General features: G+C 47.3%; 2 protein-coding genes across 6 annotated transcripts in view; one reads left to right on the top strand and one right to left on the bottom strand.

Moving 5' to 3' along the window:
- Window positions 1–22,493, bottom strand: part of LOC141100172 (uncharacterized) — a 136,676-nt gene extending 114,183 nt beyond the window's left edge. The window contains exons 1-2 of one of the 2 annotated variants that reach the window (XM_073588461.1): window positions 22,361–22,493; window positions 15,262–15,401 (exon numbers count right to left, since the gene is read on the bottom strand). The gene's annotated coding sequence lies outside the window, so the exon portion shown is untranslated. Of the gene's footprint in view, window positions 1–15,261; window positions 15,402–22,335 lie in introns of both variants that reach the window. The other variant, XM_073588460.1, reaches the window with a different exon arrangement.
- LOC141100179 (uncharacterized) overlaps window positions 22,448–27,617 on the top strand; it is a 33,781-nt gene continuing 28,611 nt past the window's right edge. For 3 of the 4 annotated variants that reach the window (XM_073588476.1, XM_073588475.1, XM_073588474.1), the window contains exon 1: window positions 22,467–22,560. The gene's annotated coding sequence lies outside the window, so the exon portion shown is untranslated. Of the gene's footprint in view, window positions 22,561–27,617 lie in introns of all 4 variants that reach the window. The other variant, XM_073588477.1, reaches the window with a different exon arrangement.

The raw sequence follows: 27,617 nt of genomic DNA, 5'->3' as shown, positions 1-27,617 counted from the left end.
GACGATATCATCCAGGTATGCAGCAGCGTATAGCTTATGAGGTGCAAGGATTCTATCCATCGCCCTCTGGAAGGTTGCTGGAGCTCCCTGTAGGCCAAACGGCATCCGGACATACTGGAAGCACCCGTCTGGTGTGGAGAATGCCGTCTTCTCCTTGGCTTCCTGTGCCATGGGGATCTGCCAATATCCCTTGGTCAGATCCAAAGTGGTTATGTACCTGGCAGGTCCAAGTCTCTCGATGAGCTCATCAACGCGTGGCATGGGATAAGCGTCGAACTTGGAGACCTCATTCAGCTTCCGGTAATCGTTGCAGAACCTCCATTCACCATCAGGTTTTGGGACCAGGACAATCGGGCTCGACCAGCCGCTCTTGGATTCCTCAATGACCCCGAGCTTCAACATACGCTGCACCTCCTTGGAGATTACCTCTCGCCGGGCCTCAGGAATACGATATGGTTTCACGTTCACCCGCACATGTGGCTCGGTCAGAATTTCGTGCTCCACCACCTTCGTGCACCCCGGCAACTCTGAGAACAGGTCCCGGTTTTTCTGGAGTAACTCCCGGCACTGCTGCTTCTGGGCCTTCGATAGAGTCTCCGCTATGGTAACGGCTCCAACCTCCCCTTCTAGGTTGCCCAGCAAGCACGGAGTTACCGCTGGCTTTCTATCTTGCCACGGCTTGATAAGGTTAACATGGTAAACCTGGTATGGCTTCCGTCTTCCGGGTTGGTGGATCTTGTAGTTTACGTCTCCCAGTTTCTCCACCACCTCATATGGCCCTTGCCACTTGGCCAAGAACTTACTTTCCACCGTCGGGATTAGCACGAGAACTCGGTCTCCCGGATTGAACTGCCTCACTCTGGCTGACCGGTTGTAGACCCTGGCCTGAGCCTCTTGTGCCTGGCGGAGATGTTCTTTAACAATGGGCATCACCTTTGCAACCCTCTGCTGCATCAGTGCCACATGCTCAATGACGCTTCTGTGGGGCGTGACTTCGGCTTCCCAGGTTTCCTTGGCTATATCTAGGAGACCTCGCGGATGCCGGCCGTACAGAAGCTCGAAGGGGGAGAACCCCGTGGAGGCCTGGGGAACTTCACGGATAGAAAACAGTAAATACGGTAAGAGACAATCCCAGTCTCTACCATCTTCCTCTATGACTTTTCTCAGCATGCTCTTCAGGGTCTTGTTAAACCTCTCAACAAGGCCATCTGACTGTGGATGGTACACTGAAGTCCTCAGCTGGGAAATTTGCAAGACTCTGCACAATTCTCTCATCACCTTGCTCATAAAAGGTGTCCCCTGGTCGGTCAGGATCTCCTTCGGCAAACCCGTCCGGGAAAACACATGGACCAGCTCACGGGCTATACTCTTCGCAGAGGAGTTTCTCAGGGGAATGGCCTCAGGATAGCGTGTGGCATAGTCCAGGATGACTAATATATACTGATGGCCCCGAGCTGATTTAACTAAGGGACCGACCAAGTCCATGGCAATTCTCTCAAATGGCACCTCAATAATGGGCAGTGGCACAAGAGGGTTCCGAAAATGAGATGTGGGGGCAGTTAACTGACATGTCGGGCAGGACCTGCAATAGTTTACTATTTCCCGGTGACACCCAGGCCAATAGAACCTCTGTACAATCCGTTCCTGGGTTTTTTCCACCCCCAGGTGTCCCCCCAAGATATGTGAATGGGCCATGTCCAACACTTTTCGTCTATAGGGGCCTGGTACTATTAACTGCTCTGCCACCTCCTCCCTTATTTTCGTGACCCGGTACAACAATTCCCCACTCAACATAAAATGGGGAAACCTTGTGTCTGCTCCCGGCTCTTGTGCAACCCCATTAATGACGGTGACATTGTTAAAGGCTTCCCTTAGTGTGGGGTCCCTATGTTGGGCAGTCCCAAAATTGTCCCCGGCCACCCCTAACTCCGGGATGTCAGGTACAGGGGACCCTTCCTCTTCATCCCCAACAAGGACACATAAAGGGAACTCGTCTGCCTCTGGTGGTGGCGATACCTCAGAGGGGTGGATTGGTTCCCTGCTCTTGCTAGCACACTCAGAACCCATCCCCCACAGATCCCAAAACAGACAGAAATCCCGGCCAATAATTATGGGATGCAACAAGTCTCGAACAACGCCAACTTCAGGCGACTCGGTGCCATGCGCCGTTTCAATCTTCACCCTAGCCATAGGGTAGTCCTTTGCATCGCCATGTATGCACCGAACACCAATCTTTTTACCCGGGAGTATGTTTAGAGGAAAACTGGCCCTCACAAGTGTCACCAAGCTCCCGGAGTCCAGAAGCGCCATTACTGTTCGACCGTTCACCTTCACGGGACACGCTTGTGGCCCCTTGTTAGGTAGCGAGTTCACACTGCAAGCTGGATATGCGTAGTATGAACTACGGCGTCCCATGCTGCAGTCCATCTGCTTGGTGGTCTGGGGACAACGGGCCGCTATATGTCCTGGCCCATGACACTTCCAGCAAATAACACCCGAGGGGACCTTGGGCACCGCCTCCCCCGCCCCTTTTGACCTTGGACGCACCACCCCTTTTTGTGACTCCGCCCCCTGCTGGGACCCCCAATATGGAATGGGCTGCTTCCCCAAGGAACCTTCCATCCCCTGGTATCTCTCGACCAGCCCAACCAGTTCATCAGCATTTTGGGGATCACCCTGGGCAACCCAAGTCTGTAGAGGTCTCGGCAGAGAATGCACAAACCGATCCATCACAACTCGCTCTACCATCTGTGCAGGGGAAGCCGACTCTGGCTGCAGCCATTTCTGGACCAGGTGCAACAGGTCAAACATTTGGGAGCGCGGGGGTTTGTCCCGGTGATAGGCCCAACGATGCACTCTCTGTGCCCTGGTAGTCATTGTTACCCCCAAGCGGGCGAGAATTTCCGCTTTTAATTTGGGATACTCTCTGGCATCTTGTACCGTCAGGTCAAAGTACGCCTTCTGGGGCTCCCCCGTTAGGTAAGGGGCCAGTACCTCCGCCCACCGCTCTGGCTGAAGTTTTTCCCTCTCAGCCACCCTCTCAAACACCGTCAGGAAGGCCTCGACATCATCCTCAGGGGTCATTTTTTGTAATGCGCGTCTTACCGCCTTCTCGACGTCGGTGGCATCAGCCCGACCTGGGGTTGGGGCGCTCGTCCTGCCCTCCTGGATGGCGGTTGCCAGAAGCTGCATCTGCTGCCGTTGTTCCTGCTGGCTTTGCTGGAACTGCTGCCGCTGCTCCTGCTGGCTTTGCTGGATCTGCTGTAACAACAGCTTGTTGGTTTCCTGCTGCAGTGCCTGGGACTGGACCAGGTGTTTCATGAGGTCCTCCATGATTCCAGGCAATGCTTGTTGCCCCGCTGCAAACTTCACCCAGGACATGCAGCAACTGTCTCAAGTCTCTGCTGGGACCGCTGCCCGCATTCTCCACCAATTGTGGGGATGTGGCTCGCTTAGGTGCAGCGGGAGACAAATGTGAGACAGGTTCTTCCACAGTGCTTGCAGTTTATTCACGGCATCAACGCACAAGGCAACGTAACAGCAAACAAATAGCCTTTTAGCTCAGGCAAAATAACACAATGTCCGTAGTTGTAGACTCAGAGCAGGAGTCTCAGCACACATGGGAGGTTTAGTCCTCCCCACACACAACTCCTTGGTTCAGGAGCAGGCCACATTATAAGGCTGTAGCCACACCCACGTTCCCAGCAGCTGACTGGTCACCTGACTGTGACCTCACCACAGGTCCTTCAAACAAAAACAATAACAATATCTGTTATGCTTTACTTCTGCCTTACATTATAGAGACAAGCCATTTATGAGACACATATCTCCCATCGATTACACGACCCTTAGCCCTGCCACACAACAAATAAAATTATAAAATGTCAATTTACAGGACAAGCACAAAGCCATTAACAGGATGGGTACTGTGTCCCCCAATGATTGGCTCGGAGAAAAGGATTTTACAGTGAGTACACAAAATCCCTATTTCTCCTTTGCCTCATTGGGGGGAAACAGACCATGGAATGTCCCAAAGCAGTCCCTGGGTGGGGTACAACATAACAGATCAGGCCCAGCAGAACCGTTGCTTAAAAGTGCGCTACCGAGGCCTGTAGAGTCCACCTGCCAAGACTCACATCTGCGCAAGTCTGGATGTGAATATTATAGTGCTTCAAGAAACCCCTATCGACCGAGTAGAGTGTGTCCCGATCCCTGATGGGATTGGCTGACCTCTGACGCAGAAGGACTCCAGAAAAGTGGAACGAATCCACCTGGCGATCATAGTCGGTAAAGTGGCTAAACCCTTCCTGTGACCATCAGGAAGCCTGAATAAAGCGTCCGACCTTCGGAAGGATGCCATCCTCGATGCGAACCTTGTGAGAGCTCTCACTTCGTCCAGAGTATGGAAAATCTGTTCTGCTGATAACCTTGCCTTTATGGAAATAAGGAAAGGTGTCTGAAAAGACAGAGCGGGACTGCCGAAAAGTCGCCTGAATGACTTGACCGCAGAGGAAAAAAGTGCGACCTTCCATGACCGTAAGGTCAGTCCGGATCAAAAGGAGTCTCCTGTAAGACCCCCAGGACCAGTTAAAAATCTAGCGGTATGCAGTAGGGAAGTACCACATGAGATTCGCCTGAATGACGTGACCGCAGCCACATGGGATACTCCCTGTGTGAAAGACCTTATTTGCAGATGCGTTGCAATAAGACCGATAAGGCCAAATCTGGACTTTCAGCGTACTGAGCGCCAGGTTTGAATCCGGATTGTTTTGAAGGAAAAGAAGGGGGAGGAATCCGTGAACCCTAGATGTGGGCTAAGCTGTCCGACCTCACTCCGTTACAAGTCCAACAGGTGGAGGCCCTACTGGGCCGATATTGGAACGTCTCCCTTGTCATGAGGATGACTTTAGCTGCACCACCGCCATTACCCACGAAAAGTGTACTGAGATGGCGTTACCGCACTAGTTGCTCACAACTTGTTATGAGAGTCCCGCCTGGGTCAAAACTCGAGTACTTTGGCGTTCAATCTGGACGTCAACAGATCTACATCTGAGTGCCCTAGAGACAGATTTGTTGGAAGACTTCTGGATGAAGTTCCCACTTGCCTGAGGCAAGACCCTGGCGGCTGAGGAAGTCTGCGGCCCAGATTCCTACTCCTGGGGATGCGGCCTGCCGAGATCACCAGAATTCAAATAGGGGCAACCCGCCAGAAGACAGTGGAACTGCTATAGGGCTAGTCATATCGCTTGGATCTCCAGAACGTTGATCGGGAGTCTGGGAGCGCAAGTTGGCTGGCAGTCTTGATTAGTGTGGTGAAGATTGGCTATCGGTAGACACTACTAACATTAAACTGGAAAAAAAAGGATAAAAAAAAAAGCATCTCCCCTAGTTGAGGGAGGAGCTCAAGTCTGATGATTGAGAGCCAGTCTGACCCGCAGAGACAAGGGGAACGAAGAGACTGCTTTCATTGCTGCCACCATTTTTCCCAGAACCCTCATAGCAACCTGGATAGAAAGAGGGGACGAGGGACACAGTGCGCAAGCTCCCTGCTGGAGGACCAAGGCCTTGTCTCGAGGGAGAAGTACCAACCCTCTGGAGGTGACCTGGAACGTCCTCAAAAAGGATAACCGCTTGGCTGGAAATGGGAAAGACTTGCTTAGGCTTAACAGCCAGCTCAGGCAAGACAGGGTATTGCAAGTGATACATACAGACTCAGCGCAGTTCTGGAAGTACGGTCCCTTGACTAGAAAATCGTCTAGATAGGACAAGACAACCATGCCCCGAGAGTGCAAGATGAACATGACAGCTGCCATGACCCTTGAGAACACTACGGGAGCGGTAGCAAGGCCGAAGGGCAAAGCCGTGAACCAAAAACGCTGTTTGTGAATGGCGAAGTGCAGAAATTTTTGGTGAGGGGAAAAAAAAAATGGATTGTGGAGGTAAGCATCCCGAATGACGATGGGTGTCAGAAACTTCACTTTTTCACGTTGAGTTAATAACCAAACGGAGGAATTCCATCCAAAAAAGAAAGACCTTAATAAACTTGTTAGAAATTTGAGGTCCAGGATCGGTCCTTTGCTCCTACGTGGGGAACACCTTGATTGGGAGGAAGTAGTGGGCCAGCCTCGATTGCTTCCAACTTGTCACCGAATAACCGACCACTCTGTTAAGGGAGAGATGTTGGAGACTGTTTTGGATGCAGAGTCCGCTTTCCATTTTCTGAGCGATAATGCCCTTTTGATTGTAATGGCATTCGCTGCTGACAGCGCCGCGTAACTAGTCACATCCAAAGAGGCGTGGACCCATAGTCTCCCACTCGAGAGAATTGATTGGCTAGTTGTGCTGCCTCCGGGAGAAGGTTACTGTTCCCAGTTGGGATACTGGAGGGTCTACTACAGGATTTTCGGTCCAAACTTCCTCTTTTTTTTCACGTACATGGAGAAGTTGCCTGGTGGTGGAATGCGCAGTTGTATCCAGCAGGTCAGGATAAACCATCTCTAGCTGTCACTGCTGTCTTTGGATGGTGCTGAGTTAAGGTGATGAACCCTCGATCCACCATCCCCTTAACATGGAGGTGGAGAGGGACCGTCCACCACTTTGCATCATCCGTTAAACAGTGGTGACGCAGTGGGAACCGCTCGGACGCCAAAAGGGGGCACCTCTTTACATCCACGGAGTTCAAACCCCTGGGTGGACAGGGCTAGTTGTCTGGCAATGGCCTGGCTGCAGGAGAATACATAGAAGCGACACTCTATGTGCTCGTCTGTTGATGGTGTGGGGAGATCGGTGCCCTTTAAGGGATCCGTCACCCCTAAAAATCAGCCCAGGCATGGCAACCCACGTCGCAGAAAGGATACATGGCGGCGACACTCCATCTGCACGCCTGTTGCCTGAAAAAGAGTACCGCGCTTCAGGAGGTTTCTGCCAAGTGAATCGCTTATCATGACGCTCCCATCCAGGAGAATGCAAATGTATTATGAGGAAGTCTATTCATTTTGAAGGACATTGCGTGATCCGGAGCAGAGCCGGAGTTCTCGTCAACCTACAGAGATTGGTTGACGGCCTTAATAAGTGAATCCACCGTTTTCTGGAAATTTGTCAAAACCAGATCCAATAAACCTCTGAATCATACTCAGAATCATGTTCACTACACACCTCTGGTGAGAGATAGCGAAGCGGAGCTCACTGTAACCAAGGTACTTGATAGCTCAGTAGGCGTACTACAGATCCGTTTTCTAGACGCCTACATGTTTCTAGAATGCTTGCGGCCCCCGCTAGCCGACTCCCTTTTAGTAAGGATCCATCTACCTCAGTCATGGGAGCTGCCCGATCTACAGGGGGATTCAAACGCTTTGGCCAGAGAGGCCATGAATTGCGACAGTGACGAAGCCCACTTAAGGGGACTAGGTACACTGGACTGTATGACAGTGGAGGGTACCTGAGAGTATTAGGGGTCACAAGCTGCCTTTGGGATCACAGGTGTCACGGATCAGAGTAGTTTGCACACTGCAGGGACTCCTAGAGGTATATACCAGCGCAGCTATAAGACAGCGTTGCTCTGCAAAGTTGTACAGCAGAGCACTTTGTCTGAAAAGGGGGAGCCTGTGGGTATTGTGTCAGTGCAACATTTGCCCGGGTGCTGTACCCATGAGGACAGTCGTTTTCCTCTTTGGGGAAGGAAACACTGTAATATGACGGCTTGTGTGACTTGCGTGCCACGGGAACTGCTTGCTCATCACCTAAGTTCAAGATGGCCGCCGTGAATCAATGCTCTCGCAGTGGGCGAGAGGTGCCAAGCGGATTGCGAAGTGAGAAGACTGTAATTGGTGACTCTAGACTGGTCATGTGTCTTTAAGACCAGGGAGTACTCTGACCACAGCAGACAGAACAGTATTTCAAGTGACTGCAGTTTGTAAAGCCTTATTAACGAGACTGGTGCTGCAAGAGTTTACATGGCGACACCCCTGAAATTAAACGGAGCTTTCTACGTAAAGAAAATCAGCTAAAGAGAAGCCGTCACTGGGGCAAAAGTGTACTTTTTTTTTCTCTCTCTGCCGGAGGTACTGCGGGGAGGGAGCAGCACCTCCTTAGGCCTGTTTCACACTTCCGTTTTTGACCATCAATCAAAATCCGCCGTTTTTTTAAAGAAAACGGATCCGCCATTTTTTTTGGCAGATCCGTTTTTTTCCCCATTGAGTTGCATTACCGGCGGATCTTGACAGATGGCCATCCGTTGGATCCGTTTTTATGCGGATGCGCCAAATTTTTTGTGTCCGCCGACATGCCTGGACGGACCATGCGACTTTTTTTTTTGCGGCAGGATCCGCATTTTACAGTGCGCATGCCCGGAGGAAGGAAGTCAGCTGGAAATTTAACCCTGAAATCCTTTCTGGCGGACGGAAAAAATTCTCTCTCTCTCTCTGGGCTGCGGTTCCTTTAAAATTCTTCATTCAACGGATCCGTCAAAAAAACGGTCCGGTGGAATCCGTTCACATCAGTTACCAACGGATCCACTTTCCGCTATTTTGGCGGATTTTAACTGACACAAAAAAAACTGAAGTGTGAAATAGGCCTTACCCGGATCTTGAGTCCCTTGGAGTAGCGCTGTCCTCAGCGCTGAATACCACCGGGTTGTATGCCGCAACCGTTTTCGGATGCCAGCTCATGAAGCGGTCGTGGGGAGAGCAAGATGGCCGCCGAGAATCTCAGAGGCGCATCTCGTTCAGTGCTAGAAGTGCCAGGAAAGTGGGCGGAGCCGCCACCGCGGGTCATAACGCGGGTGGGGTTTCGGGCTGCGGCCTAATGAAGGCCGAAGCTGGGGACTAAATTTTTCGGCCCTGGCCGACACCGATGCAAGAAGGGGTCGGATGTCGTGCCCCCCGCTGCAGGATGAGCCCCCTTATGCCTGCGCCGCCCCAGAACACCTGTAAAGAACCCTCCAGCCCCGGCACTTACCCAGAGAAACTGCCGGGTGGCAGGTATAGCCAGCTATGTTGCAGGTCCAGCTGCTGGTGTTGGATGGTGCAGGGATAAAGGGGTAACCCTCAATCCACCAACCCTTTAATAGGGAGGTGAAGAGGGACCGTCCGCCTTTTACCATCCGCTTTAACAGTGGTGGTGCAGTGGGGGCTGCTCGGACGCCAAAAAGGGGGCCGCTGTACATCCTAGGGGTTAAATCCTCTAGGATGGGACAGGGCTGAATGTCCAGCATTAGGCCTGGCTGCGGCAAAGGATACATAGAGGCGACACTTCACATGCTCGTCCGCTAAGGGTGTGGGGAGATTGGTGCCCTTTAAGGGACCCGTCGTCCCTAAAAATCAGCCCAGGCATGGCATCCCACGTCGCTGGAGAGGATACGGGGAGGTGACACTCCTCGTACTCGCCTGTTGATGGTTCGGGGAGATCGGAGCCTTGAAAGGATCTGTCGCCCCTTCATCCTAGGAAAAGTAAAATCAAAAATGTAAAAAAGTAAAAATGTAAGAATAAAATAATAAAGAGTGTTTGGTCTTAAGACCAGACCCGTGTGCCTCCTACGAACACCAAGCAAGAACTGGTTCTCTGGGAGCCAAGCATGAGGGTGTATACTGCAGAGCAGGAGCTAACTTTCTTGTATTACTTAGTGTCAGCCTACTGGTGGCAGCAGCATAACACATGGTCTGTGTCCCCCAATGAGGCGAAGGAGAAACAGAACTTACGATTTGGTTCAGAAACCTTTGATTGCAATTACAGAGGTCAGACGTTTCCTGTAGTTCTTGACCAAGTTTGCACACACTGTAGCAGGGATTCTGGCCCACTCTTCTATACAGATCTTCATATCTTTCAGGTTTTGGGGCTGTCACTGGGCAACATTGAGTTTCAGCTCCTTCAAAAAATTTTCTATTGGGTTCAGGTCTGGAGACTGTCTAGGCCAATTTAGGACCTTGAAATACTTCTTACGGAGCCACTCTTTAATTGCCCTGGCTGTGTGTTTCGGGTCATTTTAATGTTGGAAGACACAGCCATGATCCATCTTCAATGCGCTTACTGAGGGAAGGAAGTTGCTGACCAAAATCTCGCGCTGCATGACCCCCCATCCATCCTCCCTTCAATACAGTGCAATCATCCTGTCCCCTTTGCAGAAAAGCACCCCCAAAGTATGAGGTTTCCCCACCATGCTTTACGGTTAGGACAGTGTTCTTGGGGTTGTACTCATTCTTCTTCTACCTCCAAATACAGAGTGGGGAGTTAATACCAAAAAGTTCTACTTTGGTGTCATCTAACCACATGACCTCCTCCCTTGCTTCCTCTGGATCATTGAGATGGTCACTGGCAAACTTCAAACAGGCCTGGACATGTGCTGGAGTGAGCAGGGTTACCTTGCGTGCCCTAATGGATTTTAATCCATTAAGGCGTAGTGTGTTACTAGTTCTGGGCAGATTCCTGACCTTTCTCAAAATAATTCTTAACATGCTGTAAAGATTGTACTCACTCAGCTGCATAGGAGGAAACAGGAGGCACATTCTGTTCACCGTCCATGTGAGTTTATTTGCTCCATAAACCCTCAAATCGGCTACAAAAGAGGTAAACAGTCTTTACATCAGGCAGACATGGCATTAATGTCCATAGCAGAGCTCTATCTGGAGTAACAGACACAAGAAGGCTTCTCCTTCGTTGCACGCAGACCACTCTGTAGTATCCCACCTGGACACATGGAAGTCTGTGCACACTGCCAGACTCCCAAACACTCACTCCCATGTGCTAAACACACCTCGATTACATAGCCTGTAACCACACCCACAGGTGAGGTATGGATCATATGGGCTGGTCACATGGTCATGACCTAACTGCAGGTCCTGAACCTCACGACCATACACACAGGCTTCATCAGGTATTCAAACACACCCCTTGGGTGGGTATGTAGGTGACTGGACCCACCCATCTCTCCAAGTCACTTGGAAGCCTTCCAATGTATAGCAAAACCCTCAGCAGTAGATCTGCTGAGCAAAATACGCCCAGGCTTCCATCACGGGGGCACCCACCTCTGCGATTCATACCGCCCATCAATCACATGAGTTGTCGCCATGTCACAATGGCAAGATCTTGCCTGGGACCTTAGACCAAGGAAGTCAGACTACTGTCTGTCTGTCTTGAGTTTCTTCCATTTTCTAACAACTGTGCCAACACTCGATGCCTTCTCACCAAGCTGCTTGCCTATTGTCCTGTAGCCCATCCCAGACTTGTGCAGGTCTTCAATTTTGGTCCTGGTGTCCTTACACAGCTCTTTGGTCTTGGTCATGGTGGAGAGACTGGTGTGTGATTGATTATGTGGACAGGTGTCTCTTATACAGGTAACGAGTTCAAATAGGTGTAATTCATACAGGTAATGAGTGCAGAGTAGGAGGGCTTCTTAAAGAAAAACTAACAGGTCTGTGAGAGCCAGAATTCTTGCTAGTTGGTGTGTGATCAAATACCTATTTGCAATTTAATTATCTATAATAATAAATGCCCTAAGCAGCTTCCGGTTGTAACAACTTCCGTCCAGTTGTAACCGGTGACGTCACCGCACACCTCTTTCCATGTTAACCCTCAACACACCACTCCTCCTCAACACACACACTCCTCTCACCTTTCACCATCTCCACTCACTCTTTCACTCCACATACGACCCTTTCTCTCACTCCGTCTCTCATACTCACGCCGTCATCGCCGCTGATCCACGATCCCCGACATCATCTTCCGCCGGCGCCATCCTGGATCCAGACGTCCTCCACGCCGGCGACATGTTCTTGCGGCGACGCTATCTTGAGTATTGCGAAATCCCGCGATACTCAAGATGGCGTCGCCGCAAGAACATGTCGCCGGCGTGGAGGACGTCGGGATCCAAAATGGCGTCGGCGAAATCTCGCGAGATTTCGCCGACGCCATTTTAGATCCCGACGGCATCCACGCCGGCGACATGTTCCTGCGGCGACGCTATTTTGGATCGGGCCATAATCTAGTTTAAAAATAATACAATACGATTTTCTGGTTTTTTTTTTGATTTTCAGGTTCTTTCTCACACTGCTGAAGTGTACCTACGATAAAAAATTAAAGACCTCTCCATTATTTGTGCGTGGGAAAACTTTCTAATTCGACAGTGTATCAAATACTTATTTTCCCCACTGTTTTTCCGAATTTTGATAAATAAGTGGATTAAAATAACTGGCCATATAACTTAAATTGAACCTCTATCGGCACTTGGCAGTTTATCCCGTCATAACAGAAGGATCAGCATTTTTAAATCTGACATGCCCAATTATTCTGCTCCCTGACATCTGCTGTTAGGGGAGAGTCAAGAAACCACTATACACATTAGATGGTTGTTCTGCATTGCCAGAATATGCTGGTTTGGCTTACATTTATCTTATGTGTATGGGCATCTTAACAGAGGAGTAACTTCAACTTTTAATTCCTGAGTGTTACTCTTCTAAAATTACCTCCGATTTTCTTTTCTTAGCAAGAGATGAGCAGATCGCTTAGCAACACTGATCCACAATCTGTGATCACTGGATGTTGGCAGGAGCTGTGACAATTTCCTGATTTTCCAAAATCCCAGGCTTGGCTTACCATATCCCGCTGCTCCTGTCCATGGCCAGAGAGTAGTGACCTTGGACAGTGACCTTAGTTGGAGTGATCCACTTATCTCTATCCTGGGTAGTTCTGTAAAGGCTTGGCCTTAGAGTGTAAAAATCTCTATAAATGGTAACAACGCCCATGATAAAAAATTAAATGCCCAGATGTTTTCTCTCAACAATTAAAGCGACCCTGTCAGCAGGATTTTGCTAAGTAAGCCACATGTTGCCACAATTACATTAGAAGTTTGCAGCTAATGATATGCTCGTGTTCCGAGGCAGGTCTGCAGGCAGTTTTACCTTGGTGCTCTAGGTCAGAGAAACCAACGAAAGACCACCTGCCCACAGGCTGCCCCAAAGCATAAAAAGACTGTCTCTCTGTCTCAATGATGAGGAACATGTTTGTGCTTCACGGCGGCCTGTGGGGCAGGTCTTTCCGTGGTTTCTCTGGCCTAGAACATTAACTGAAAACTTCTAACACTGATTACACAAGAACCACAAGACGGATTTCTTCACCCTAGGTATCATTTTAATCAGTGCAACAGTGGCATCATAACAATGCCTGCAGTTTACTTAGCAAAATCCTGCTGACAGATTCGCTTTTAATTAAAACACTAAGAAGGAAAAGTCGTTAATTTATGGAAATCATAGGAACGATAGATATGTTAATGATCTAGAAAGGATGAAAAGTGGATACAAAGATTTCAAAACATCTTGAATTAGTCAACATTGTGTATGAGCATAACAGTAGAAATCCCCGCAATTACATGACTTAGCTGCTATCAATGAGGTTATTAATGGTTGTCTGAAGAATGCTCTGCGTCGCTTAATGCACTTGGACAAATCATGCAAATCCACTGGTGGAAGCTCTCTTTGTTGTTGTCAACCTATGACGTCTCAGGTGTGCGCAATGGGAGACGCTACAGGCCATTTTAGGAAATTTAAGCCACGCAAGCTGATCACAGTACCACGAATAGCATGTGACCTGGCGTTGTTGTGCTAAAAAATGGCTACTGAAACACTTTGGAGAAATGGCCTTATCACTGGCTCCACAATTCACTTACTCTGTACTGCAAGTAAAATTAGGCATCACAAATTAAGAATAGGGTGTCAGAGTGTACACAAACGATCAGAAGACATTTGTACGACAGTGTGCTGCAAGCCAGACGTTCAGCAAAAAGGTGTTCCACTGACCTCATGCAACCACTCTCCAAAGCTATCATAGTTCAGAAAAAGATGGCAATGGAGGTCTATCTTCTTCAGTGATGAGTCCCAATGTTGTCTTGGACACAATGACAGCAGGAGATTGGTCTGGAGACCAGGTGGGCAACACCATGAAAAGGACTTCACGAGGGAGCGTTACACCAGTGCTACTGCCAGGATTATGGTATAGTCTTTATTTCAGGCAAACTCACAGCTCTATGTTACAATGATGTGATCTAGGAACCAGCAGTACAGCCATTTCTCAAAAATGTCCCAGAAGCCATTTTGCAACAAGACATTGCCTGGTTGCATCTTGCTCATGCTACTGTGACCAACCTGCAAGTTCTAAATGTGCAATCATGACCTACAGCGTCTTTAGACCACATCTGGGGCGTCATTTGTTGGCAATTGCAAAGGGAGCTGCCAGACATGGATCTTGATAATTTGTGTACCCAATTGCATTCATTGTAGAGGAACATTCATCAGACACTTAATCATCTTGCTGATAGCATACCAATGCGTGAGAGCGGGTGTTCTTATGTGCTTAGCGCTGTTACGCATCTGTTGTGGCTGGCATGTGCTCTTTGCACCTTCAAAATAGCTGTGCTCTATGCCAGGTTTTGCAAGTTGCCCAGTGATTATCTATGAAATTATGTCCCTAGGCCATTTACAGAACAGTTAAATACAACCACTTGTGTCTTAGTCTGGGACTCTATAGACCAATTGCTGTTGAAAATGCTCCACCATATGTTCATGATGTGCATCAATCTTGCAAACCTTCTGTGATCCTTCATAAACTAAGTTAACCCTCTACTAGTCATCTCCTGAATTAACCCACTGATTCCATTAAGCTAACAGAATGTTATTGTACTCTATTCATACTGTGCAATCATTCTCTGTGTGATGCCTCAGAACAGATGTATTCCTCTTTTTATGCCCTCCTGGTCCTGTGGCTCCAATGTGTCCAAGTCTTGGCTTTTTCACATGCCTTCCAGCCAGCTGCACAAATGCCCTAGGTCCGTGTGTCCACCCTGACCTTCGGCTTTGTGAAGCCACCCCAACAAACGAGCCTAACAGGCGCCTTTACACAACACTGAATAAACTGACATGCTTTGAATTGTTGTTCTTTTGTCACTGGCATACCAATAGTATGTCTATCAAACCCATGATTTCCATAATTCCACGACTTTTCATTCTTTATATTGCAATTTCAATGTTGAAGAGTGTATGGAATTCCTGTCTGCTAGCAAAAAAGAAAAAACCTTTTACAAAGTTATGTAATGCACTGTGCAATATTCTAAAAGTCAAATCCTCAAATCCCAAACTAATGTATGGCAGTTATTTTATTGCATCAATCATGCACTATGGTGGAATATAGTCAAGCCAAACAGGATCCATTAATTTTATGATTTTCATGAGTATAAAATAACTGAATAACTATTCCTAAGGAGTACATGAAACTACTTACCTCTAGTCATGTACAATGTCTCAAAAGACATGGGGGTATATCTTCAACAATATCCTGCCTACATGGCATTTTTATAGGTGGCTCAATGATTGTAAGGGATCCATCAATATTCAAGATGTAGTACGCAAGCTGTTTGATCCCTGTTGAGATAAAGTTATTTCATGGACTGAAACAGAGTCAACTTGGCAAGTAATAAAGGAGTCCAGGAAGAAAGGTTTCAGCTAAGAGCTTCCAAGAAAAAAAATCCTATGGTGGTTATCACACAAAGCATTTTTTAAAGCTCCAAGTCAGCTTTTGAGCCAAAGCCAGAAGTGGATGTTGCATGAAGGAGAAGTATAAGTCCTTTCTAATAATTTCCCATGACTTGGAATCTACTTTTGGAGTTTCAATAACTGCAATGGTGAATTTTAAAAAATCCTGTGTATGAAATCATCCAACGAGTCCTTCCTGAAAACAAAACTCACCAGGCTGAAATCATAGGAGAAAAAGATATTCAGCTATCTAGAGCAAGTGTGAAAAGAGTGGTGTGACATGCTGGCCAAACTGAGTTTTTAAAGGGAATCTGTCACCTATATTTTGGCCAATGAGATGCGGCCACTGCCATCAGGGGCTTATCTACAGCATTCTGTAATGCTGTAGATAAGCCCCCGATGTAACCTGAAAGAGAAGAAAAACGAGTTATATTATACTCACTCAGGGGCGGTCGGGGGGTGTCGAGGTCTGGTCCGGCGCCTCCCATCTTGTAGCAATGACGACCTCTTCTTTGCTTCCCGGCGCAGGCGCACTGCTCTGCCCAGTGCGCCTGCGCCGTGACTGGAAGCAAAGAAGAGGTCGCATCTCATAGCCCAAAAAATAGGTGACAGATTCCCTTTAAAGGGAACCTGTCAGCAGGATTGTGTACAGTAAACTACAGACACTGCCAGGCTGGCACTGTTATACTGATAAAAATGATACCTGGGTGATGAAATCCGTCTTGTGGTTGTTGTTGTTTAATCTTTATTTGCAGTTTTCAGTAAATGATATGCTCATGGGCGGCCTGTGGGGGGGGCTATATGTGGTGCTCTGCTTACATATGCATCTGTATGGCTTATGACAGGTCAATGATCCCGCCGTGACCTGCCACCTATTTTACATACTGAATATTATATGCATTGAAAAAAAAAAAAATCACATTGAGCAGGCAGACAGCGGCATGATCACATCTATAATATGCATTGAATTATTTTATATACATTTATTTAAAAAAAAATTCTGCCTCAAAAGGGTTGTTTACTTTATTTCCACATTTTTATATTTTTTTTTGCTTTGATGTGACTTTATTATTCGGCTTTCACTGTCATAGACCTTTTATTATTTAGCCCAATTGCACATTGCTTTTCTTCTTCTAATATCATTGATCAGGTTATTTTTCTGAATATTGTATCTTTATTCCTGTAACATCTCAGGTATTATTGTGTACTTTTCCTAGCAATCACATTGGAGGAGAGTTGCCAGTCCTTACGCTGTGTGCCCACGTAGCGTTTTTTAAGTGTTTCCGCGGCATTTTTAAACACGCGATTCTCCCGCGGAAACGCTTAAAAAAAGCATTCCATGCATTTGTAAAAGAAAACGCACATGTTGTGCCAATGGTGCGTTTTTTACCGCTGCGGAATCGCTTAGCGGTAAAAAACGCAGCATATTTATTAATTTTGCGGAATCACCTGCGATTCCGCATACTATCAATTATATGGGCAAAAACGCATGGGAAAACGCATGTCAAAACGCTTGACAATCGCGTCAAAAACGCGTGTCAAAAATCGCATGCGTTTTCCCTGGCAAGGGCATGCGTTTCTGCTCAGGAAAAAAAAATTGCTTGAAAAACGCAATGTGGGCACATAGCCTTACATGGATTTTTTGGTGATATTTTAGCTTTAAGCTTTTTGTTTTAAAATAATTTTGTTTGGTTGGTTGTTCATCAATAAAATTGAATGTATTTTACATTTAGTGATCCAGGCTATTATTTACACACACTTCTTCTTCTAAGTGATGTATATACAACAGTCCCAGTGAATCCTATGTGATGTATAGACAGCAGTCCCAGTGTGTCATATATGATGTATATACATCAAAGTCTCAGCGTGTCCTATGTAATGTATAAACAGCAGAGTTTCAGTGTATCCTATGTGATGTACATACAGCGGTCGCAGTGTATCCTATGTGAAGTACATACAGCAGTCTCAGTATATCCTATGTGATGTACATACAGCAGTCTCAGTGTATCCTGTGATGTACATACAGCAGTCTCAGTGCATCCTATGTGATGTACATATAGCAGTCTCAGCATATCCTATGTGATGTACATACAGCAGTCTCAGCATATCCTGTGATGTACATACAGCAGTCTCAGTGTATCCTATGTGATGTACATACAGCAGTCTCAGTGTATCTTATGTGATGTACATACAGCTGTCTCAGTGTATCTTATGTGATGTACATACAGCTGTCTCAGCGTATCCTATGTGATGTACATACAGCTGTCTCAGCGTATCCTATGTGATGTACATACAGCTGTCTCAGCGTATCCTATGTGATGTACATACAGCAGTCTCAGTGTATCCTATGTGATGTACATACAGCAGTCTCAGTGTATCCTATGTGATGTACATACAGCAGTCCTGTGTATACTTTGAGGAGACAAGCAGTGTAATATACACTGCTCAAAAAAATAAAGGGAACACTTAAACAACAGAATATAACTCCAAGTAAATCAAACTTCTGTAAAATCAAACTGTCCACTTAGGAAGCAACACTGATTGACAATCAATTTCACATGCTGTTGTGCAAATGGAATAGACAACAGATGGAAATTATGGGCAATTATCAAGACACACTCAATAAAGGAGTGTTTCTGCAGGTGGGTACCACAGACCACATCTCAGTACCAATGCTTTCTGGCTGATGTTTTGGTCACTTTTGAATTTTGGTTGTGCTTTCACACTCGTGGTAGCATGAGACCGACTCTACAACCCACACAATTGGTTCAGGTAGTGCAGCTCATCCAGGATGGCACATCAATGCGAGCTGTGGCAAGAAGGTTTGCTGTGTCTGTCAGCGTAGTGTCCAGAGGCTGGAGGAGCTAAAAGGAAACAAGACAGTACACCAGGAGACGTGGAGGGGGCCGTAGGAGAGCAACAACCCAGCAGCAGGACTGCTACCTCAGAGGAGGAACAGGAGGAGCACTGCCAGAGTCCTGCAAAATTACCTCCAGCAGGCCACAAATGTGAATGTGTCTGCACAATCGGTTAGAAACCGACTCAATGAGGATGGTCTGAGTGCCCTACGTCCACAGATGGGGGTTGTGCTCACAGCCCAACACCGTGCGGCCCTCCAAAGAAATGCCACCCAACACCATTACTGAACCACTGCCAAACCGGTCATGCTGAAGGATGTTGCAGGCAGCAGATCGCTCGCTATGGCGTCTCCAGACTCTGTCACGTCTGTCACATGTGCTCAGTGTGAACCTGCTTTCATCTGTGAAAAGCACAGGGCGCCAGTGGCGAATTTACCAATCCTAGTGTTCTGTGGCATATGCCAAGCGTCCTGCACAGTGTTGGGCTGTGAGCACAACCCTCATCTGTGGACGTCGGGCACTCACACCGTCCTCATGGAGTCGGTTTCTAACTATTTGTGCAGACATATGCACATTTGTGGCCTGCTGGAGGTCGTTTTGCAGGACTCTGGCAGTGCTCCTCCTGTTCCTCCTTGCACAAAGCCTGAGGTAGCAGTCCTGCTGCTGGGTTGTTGCCTTCCTACAGCCTCCTCCACGTCTCCTGGTAGCGCCTCCAGCCTCTGGACACTACGCTGACAGACACAGCAAACCTTCTTGCCACGCTCGCATTGATGTGCCATCCTGGATGAGCTGCACTACCTGAGCCAATTGTGTGGGTTGTAGAGTCCGTCTCATGCTACCACGAGTGTAAAAGCACAACCAACATTCAAAAGTGACCAAAACATCAGCCAGAATGGTTGGTACTGAGATGTGGTCTGTGGTCCCCACCTGCAGAAACACTCCTTTATTGAGGGTGTCTTGATAATTGCCAATAATTTCCATCTGTTGTCTATTCCATTTGCACACCAGCATGTGAAATTGATTGTCAATCAGTGTTGCTTCCTAAGTGGACAGTTTGATTTCACAGAAGTTTGATTTACTTGGAATTATATTCTGTTGTTTAAGTGTTCCCTTTATTTTTTTGAGCAGTGTACATCTGTGTTCGCATCACCTTACGGCTGTGAGTTTTTTTGTTTTTTTTTTATAAACTTATCACAGAGCTCTAGATTGACACAAGCCTGGAAAAGCAGTTGTGAGTAGCAACATCATCAATACCACCTATCGCACACCTCACCAAAGAAAAGCAGTTCTAGCCATCACATTAGTAGTGAGTTAATTATTGACCACACATAGCAACCTAATTATTAAGGAGATAATTTTGTACAGCCTGTGACTAATATTATAAATATCAAAATGTCCCTTGGCTGAAAAAAGGTTCCTTACCCCTGAGCTACATAGTCCAGTTCTCGCTCTGGAAAAGCAGACATGTTAGTGTATTACAGACAACACTGTTGCTGCAGGGATTATCAACCCTTACCTCTAAATTGTGTCGCAAAGTTCACCTATCACTTGGGCGTTCCATTACAAGGAGGCAACCCCTTTAATCTCTGGTTCTTATATCATATGAAATTAATTGCCTAGATATATCAGACTGCCTTTGCCCCATGAAAACCAAAGATCGCCTGTACACGACCAGTCTGGTACCCAGAGCTCTACAATATAAACTTCATATAACCCTATCAGTTGTTTTGTTCTTTTTATAAACGACTTTTCCACTTTGATCATGGACCAAAAAATGTGCTCGAGTCTAGACACTGTTATTTGCACCTAGGAATGCTGTAGTCCCCACAGTTGTACTACACTTGGGCTCTGTTCAAATTAGGGTCAGGCTAACTTAATTGTAGTGCTGCCATAGAAGCAGAACAGAGGAACTGACAGAAGTGTTGGCTCCGTTACTTGATGGGCACCGACAGCATCGGAAAGATTTTATTGTCCCTAAGGAGACCTACTTGGCTTCTGTAATTTTACAAGAAAAAAAAGGCATTTTTCTGGTAAAATGTCAGAATTTGTAAAGGCCCTCTGGTGAGAAAGGAGGATTTTTTTTAACAAAGGGACTGAGGCTTCCTTTATATACAATAAAGATACCACAACACCTAATGTGGCAACAATACTGACTCTGCAGCCACAGAGTAACATGTACTGCAACTGCTACAGAAGCAAAGAGGTATGGAGGATTTAGGGGGGGTTCTTGTACATGGGAGGGGGAGCAGAGGGGACTTGTATGTGGATAGGGAGCAAGCAGAGGGGGTCTTGTACATGGGAGGGGGAGCAGAGAGGTCTTGTACATGGGAGGGGGAGCAAGCAGAGGGGTCTTGTACATGGGAGGGGAGGCGGAGGGGGTCTTGTACATGGGAGGGGAGGCGGAAGGGGTCTTGTGCATGGGAGAGGAGGCGGAGGGGGTCTTGTGCATGGGAGGGGAAGCAGAGGGGTCTTGTACAAGGGAGAGGGAACAAGAACAGGGGTCTTGTACATGGGAGGGGAAGCAGAGGGGTCTTGTGCATGGGAGGGGGAGCAGAGGGGACTTGTACAAGGGAGAGGGAGCAAGCAGAGGGGTCTTGTATATGGGAGGGGAAGCAGAGGGGTCTTGTACATGGGAGGGGAAGCAGAGGGGTCTTGTACATGGGAGGGGAAGCAGAGGGGTCTTGTACATGGGAGGGGAAGCAGAGGGGACTTGTACAAGGGAGAGGAAGTAGAGGGGACTTGTACAAGGGAGAGGGAACAAGCAGAGGGGTCTTGTACATGGGAGGGGAAGCAGAGGGGTCTTGTGCATGGGAGGGGAAGCAGAGGGGACTTGTACAATGGAGAGGGAGCAAGCAGAGGCGTCTTGTACATGGGAGGGGAAGCAGAGGGGTCTTGTACATGGGAGTGAGAGCAGAGGGGTCTTGTACATGGGAGGGGAAGCAGAGGGGTATTGTACATGGGATGGGAAGCAGAGGGGTATTGTACATGGGATGGGAAGCAGAGGGGTCTTGTACATGGGAGGTGGAGCAATGGGGTATTGTACATGGGAGGGGAAGCAGAGGGGTTTTGTACATGGGACGTGGAGCAGAGGGGTCTTGTACATGGGAGGTGGAGCAGAGGGGTCTTGTACATGGGAGTGGGAGCAGAGGGGTCTTGTACATGGGAGTGGGAGCAGAGGGGTCTTGTACATGGGAGTGGGAGCAGAGGGGTCTTGTACATGGGAGTGGGAGCAGAGGGGTCTTGTACATGGGAGGGGAAGCAGAGGGGAATTGTACATGGGAGGGGAAGCAGAGGGGTCTTGTACATGGGAGGGGAAGCAGAGGGGTCTTGTTCATGGGAGGGGGAGCAGAGGGGTCTTGTTCATGGGAGGGGAAGCAGAGGGGTCTTGTTCATGGGAGGGGAAGCAGAGGGGCCTTGTTCATGGGAGAGGGAGCAGAGGGGTCTTGTACATGGGAGGGGAAGCAGAGGGGTCTTGTTCATGGGAGGGGGAGCAGAGGGGTCTTGTTCATGGGAGGGGGAGCAGAGGGGTCTTGTTCATGGGAGGGGGAGCAGAGGGGTCTTGTTCATGGGAGGGGAAGCAGAGGGGCCTTGTTCATGGGAGGGGAAGCAGAGGGGCCTTGTTCATGGGAGGGGGAGCAGAGGGGTCTTGTACATGGGAGGGGAAGCAGAGGGGTCTTGCCCATTAGCAGGGGAAGCAGAGGGGTCTTGCCCATTAGCAGGGGAAGCAGAGGGGTCTTGCCCATTAGCAGGGGAAGCAGAGACACTGACGACGCCTCCTATACATAGAAACACATTCTTATTATGGAGCATATGCTGCACGAGAGAATATATGCACGGCTCCGCTAGGCCCAGTCCAATATGGCTGCAGTGTACACTGCACGGAGTAGGAAGGCACAGCATTTCATGGAGGAGCAAAAGGCCGAATCCAATCCCCACGCAAAATCACACAACTGACTGACACTCACTCGCAATGAGCAGCAACTGACTCACCAGGAAGTAATCCTCCCTCGTTAACGTCACTTCCGCTTCAGTGCATCACGTGACTGAATGTTATCGCACGAGTGCAGAGTGAGGGAAAACCTACTAGCGTCTCACATCCCAGGACTCCTCCCACACACGTGACTTGCCGCATGATGTTGACATTCTCCCAGGTCCTTTAGCTCTAGGAGCAGAGCCTACATTACTTCCGGGTGAGATGGTTGGTGAGCAGCGGGTGCTTGGCGTCTGCTGACATTACTTCTTTTGCATCACCTTGTCTTTTTCTCCATTGTCCTGTGTGTCCTGGAGCTGCTATGACCGACACCTCCTGCTGCTGCAGGGCAGGGTGGCCTTGTGCTTATGTATAGGGGGTTCTATTAGTTCAGGGCATTGAGAGTGGATGAGTAGGAAAATCTGAGTGTCCTCCAGTGGAGGCATTCTGAGTGGGTGCTCTGCTTTGTGGGTGGGTAATCTGATTATTAGGCTAAGTGCACACGTACCGGAACGCTCGCGGAAATTACCGCGAGAATTCCGGAATTCCAGTCCGCGGGAAAATCGCATTTTAAATTCCCGCGATTTTCCCGCGGAAAAACTAGCATTTTGCAAGCGTATTTAGCTCGCAAAATGCTAGCGTTCTCCATGCAATCTGGAGCATCGCTTGGAGAACTGATTGACAGGTTGGTCACACTCGTCAAACATAGTGTTTGACAAGTGTGACCAACTTTTTACTACTGAGGCTGCCTATGCGGCATCAATAGTAAAAGATAGAATGTAAAAAAAAAAAAATATTGTTATTCTCACCCTCCGACGTCCTGCGCAGTCTTCCCGCCTCTCTCCACGCTCTTGTTCCCAGTAATCCTTTGCGAAAATGCCCGCGATGACGTCACGCGAATGACCGCGAGACTTCGCGATCCCGCGAGAACGGACGCCATCGCGGGCATTTTCGCAAAGGATTACTGGGAACGAGAGCGTGGAGAGAGGCGGGAAGACTGTGCAGGACGTCGGATGGTGAGAATAACAATATTTTTTATTTTAAATTCTATTTTTTGCAGGGATATGGTACCCAAAGCCCGGAGGACAGTCTCCTCTCCTCCGGACCGTGGGTACCATCCGCAAATGTTCTGCTTACTTTCCGCATGGTGTGCACAGCCACATGCGGAAAGTAAGAGGAACAATGCATTCCTATGGGTGCGGGATCGCCGCGATTCCGCAAATTAATGAGCATGCTGCGGTTTTTACCGCGAAGCGATTCCGCCGCGGTAAAAACCGCAGCATTAGTACAGCATTGCGGAATCCCATAGGAATGCATGGGATGCTTATTTTTTGCGTTTTCGCGGCAAAACCGCGCGGTTAAAACCGCCGCGGAAACGTGAAAAAAACGCCACGTGTGAACTCAGCCTTACAGGACCAGCATAGTAGATGGCAGCACGGTGTCTCAGTGATTAGTGCTGGGTCCAGGGTTCGAATCTCACCAAGGACAACATCTGCAAGGAGTTTGTATGTTCTCCCTGTGTTTGCGTTGGTTTCCTCTGGGTTCTCCGGTTTCCTCCCACATTCCAAAGACATACTGATAGGGAATTTATATTGTGATCCCCATCGGGGACAGCGATGATAATGTGTGCAAAACTGTAAAGCGCTGTGGAATATGTTAGCGCTATATAAAAATAAAGCTTATTATTATTTATTATTATGGCAGTCACACACACCACAGAAAACGTTTGCAAAAAACCTTGGCACGCGTGTGGATTTTCTATATACGGCCTGTCACTTTTATCCTGTGGATATTAAGCATCGATTTCACCCCTTGCAAAGCATAGATTGAGGCCTGCATCGAATCCACAGCAAAATTCACCTTTAATACGTGTGGATTTTTCTGCGGATTAGCGATAGAATCTGCAATAAATTCTGTGCTTCACTTGTGGACCTAGCGTAACGTGGAATGTCAACCTTTTTGTAATAATTTTTTACTAGTTAATGCCGGATATGTTCCTAATCCCTTTTTTTGTACATGATTCTGGGGTGGGTATCTTTCCTGGGCTTCTGTTAACTACTCCAGTCTAGATTGCTGTATGTAGAATGTTATTTCTATAGGAGAGGATGAGAAAATAAAATGCGATCATCACCTAGTGTGAATAGGGTATCTTCTGTTATTTATATAGAGGTGTCATCTGTCTTGTCAGTAATGATAATGAGACTACTGAAAGTTGATTTGCACAAAACAGGAAGCAGCTGACAAATATTAATCTTGGTACACAGAGTTAAACATGACAAGATTTTTATTTTAAAATGATGATTAAAAAATAAAAATACCACCAAAAAGTATTTTAAAAATGTTTAAAAACTTGATTTAAATAACAGTTAATTTTCTTATACATTCCTTTTAAAAGAGGTTTTATAGGATTTTTAATAGTAATGGCCTATCCAACATTTTCAGATTTTTTTGTTGTTCCCAAAAAGGCGGATGTGTGTCATGCGAGTACAATGTGTATTTTCTCACTTGGCATCTGTATGACATCCGTGTGACTTGCGTATGCAATGGGATTTTAACATTGGATTTTACATAGAGTAATTGTCATTTAAGTTTTCTAACAGAATATTACTCAATATATAGGTAAATAGGTAGAAATATGTGTGAGTGAGATATATAATCATTACTTTGCGTGTATAGCTTTCCCTACATGTATTTAGTTAATAACTAAATAAATTAAAGAAAAAAAATGGTGTGGGGTCCCTCGAAATTTTAATAAGCTGAGGGAAAGCCGACAGCCGAGGGCTGAGGTTTATAGCCTGGAAAGGGGGTAATAAACATGGAGCTTCCCAGGCTATTAATATCAGCTCACAGCTGTATACTTAGCCTTTACTGTTTATAAAACTGGGGAACCCGGCAAAAAAAAATGACATGGGGGCCCCCAATAATTAATAACCAGGAAAGGTTAGGTAGACAGCTGTGGCCTGATGTTAATCATGCCACCATTCAGCATGCCATCTAGATGTAGCAGAGCTAGACTCGTCAAGGGACAAATGGATTATTTTCTCATCGAAAAGGTGAGGAATATTGTGGTTTATTGTCTTTTACAGGGGACATGGACTTCAGTGGATTATGCATAAAAGAAAGTATAACTTTGCTTTTTTTAATTTCAAATAAGGGTGTCCGTGTCTTTATTTACATTAAAAGATTTTATTCAGGCTGTTAGTTTTTTGGTTTTTTTTTACAATTTGACTACAGGGTTAGTAGTGGGGGTGTCTTATAGATGCCTGTCTATTATTACTCCCTGGGCTTGATGTCAGCTGCCAATACAAAGCTAACATCAACCCCTATACTATTACCCCACTTGCCAGCGCACCAGGGCAATTGGGAAGAGTAGAGGCTAAGTGCCAGAATTGGCGAATTTTGTGGATGCACCAGTTCTGGGGCAGCTGAGAGCTGATATTTTTAGTCTGAGAAGGGGCCAATATCCATGGCCCCTTCCTAGCCTATTAATATCAGCCTGCAGCTGTCTGTCTAGCCTTTGCTGGTTATTAATTATAGGGGGGGCCCATTTTAATAATCAGTAAAGGCTAAGTATACAGCTGTGAGCTGATAGTAATAGCCTTGGAAGGTTCATGTTTATTACCCCTTTCCCAGGCTATAAACATCTGCTGGCTTTCCCTGTGCTGGTTATTACAATTTCAGGGGACCCGACACCATTTTTTTGGAGGCTGAAAACGCCCCCCTCGACGTATACATAAGTCATTGTCCAGAAAGCCAGCGGGGGAGGGGGAGCAGCAGGAGCTGGCGGCTGTGGCAAAAGCCTTTGCCGCTTCTAAATAGCGCGCACAGTGACAACTGCAGCCGCTGGCTTCCAGAAGCCATCATACCCTTCTCCACGCCGTCGCTGCATCGCCGTTGGTCCCGACAGCTCTTCTTGTGCTGAGTGATCACTTGGCACCGCTCATAAATGTAATGAATATTCACGCGTCTCCACTCCCATAAGTGTGGAGCGCATATTCATTACCTTAATGAGCGGTGATCGCTCAGCAGGAAGAGCTGCTGGCGGCCGGCACCAGCGAGATGCGTCGATGGCACGCTGGAGGAGGGTGAGTAGGATGTTTTTTTTTTTTGTTATAGCAAGCATGCATATCGGGAGGGGGGGGGGGCGAGCCATGCATACAATGATGGGATGGGGAGCCACGCATACCAGGACAGCGATGGGGGGGGAGCCACATATAGCAGGACAGGGATAAGGGGACAATGCATACCCGGCTTATATTTGAGTCAATAAGCTTACCCAATTTTCCATGGGAAAAGTAGGTGCCTCGGCTTATACTCGAGTATATACGGTAATTATTAGATAAATACATGAAAGTTAAACTACACACGCACTGCACTAATTATATCCGTCACTGACATCTTTCTATGTCTATTCTATTGACTGGTCACACAGTGAATTTACTGTACTTGGTTGATGAAATATTGGGTTTTCTAGGACATCGGTGTGTAATTGGACAGCAATCGCATGGTCCACGTGCCGTGTGATTTTATTTATTTTTTCTTAAACCCATTGATTTGCATTGGTGAGTCTTGTCCAATATACATATATATATTTAGCTCTGGCTGGGATAGCACGCGTGCGGGCTTACGCGTGCAACAGGATAAAGTGTTTTGCAGTTAGACAATGCAGTTGGACAGGGCAGGAGACAGGTAAGGTGCATAAGTTTTTCATGCACGCTTGCTTCTTGGTCAGTCGTACTATGTATGCCTTGATCATATTAACCTGCTGCTTATTTGTCTTCACTTCTGCTTTTTAACAACTCGCCTGCCCTTTTACACATTCTGTGCACTCTCTGCATATCCACCCCTCCCTTTTCCCCTCTCCCATGTTTAACTCTGAGGCTCTATTGACATTTCTTACCCACACCAAACCATCCCAAACCTCCATGCAGCACTCAAAACGTTCATACAAATCATCCCACCACCTGCTTTTTCTGTTTTTTCTCCTTTTAATAGTTGCAGGTGACATCTCCCCCAACCCTGGGCCTCCCTCCACCAGCATACATTACTCTCCTCCAGCTGCATATAGAAACCCTGCTAATCTTATTAACATTCAGTGCATGCCTTCTCCTCTCACTTTCCAATGTGCTCTCTGGAATGCACGGTCTGTGTGTAACAAACTGACTTACATTCACGATCTTTTTCTCTCTAATTCCCTTAACCTTCTGGCTATTACAGAAACCTGGATCCAGCATTCAGACACCACCGCTGCTGCCGCTCTCTCGTTTGGTGGGCTGA

This window comes from Dendrobates tinctorius, unplaced genomic scaffold (assembly GCF_039654945.1).
Source record: "Dendrobates tinctorius isolate UK_male_01 unplaced genomic scaffold, ASM3965494v1 ptg000103l, whole genome shotgun sequence".
Classification (NCBI taxonomy): Eukaryota; Metazoa; Chordata; class Amphibia; order Anura; family Dendrobatidae; genus Dendrobates; species Dendrobates tinctorius.
This window is presented reverse-complemented; position numbering and strand designations above follow the sequence as displayed.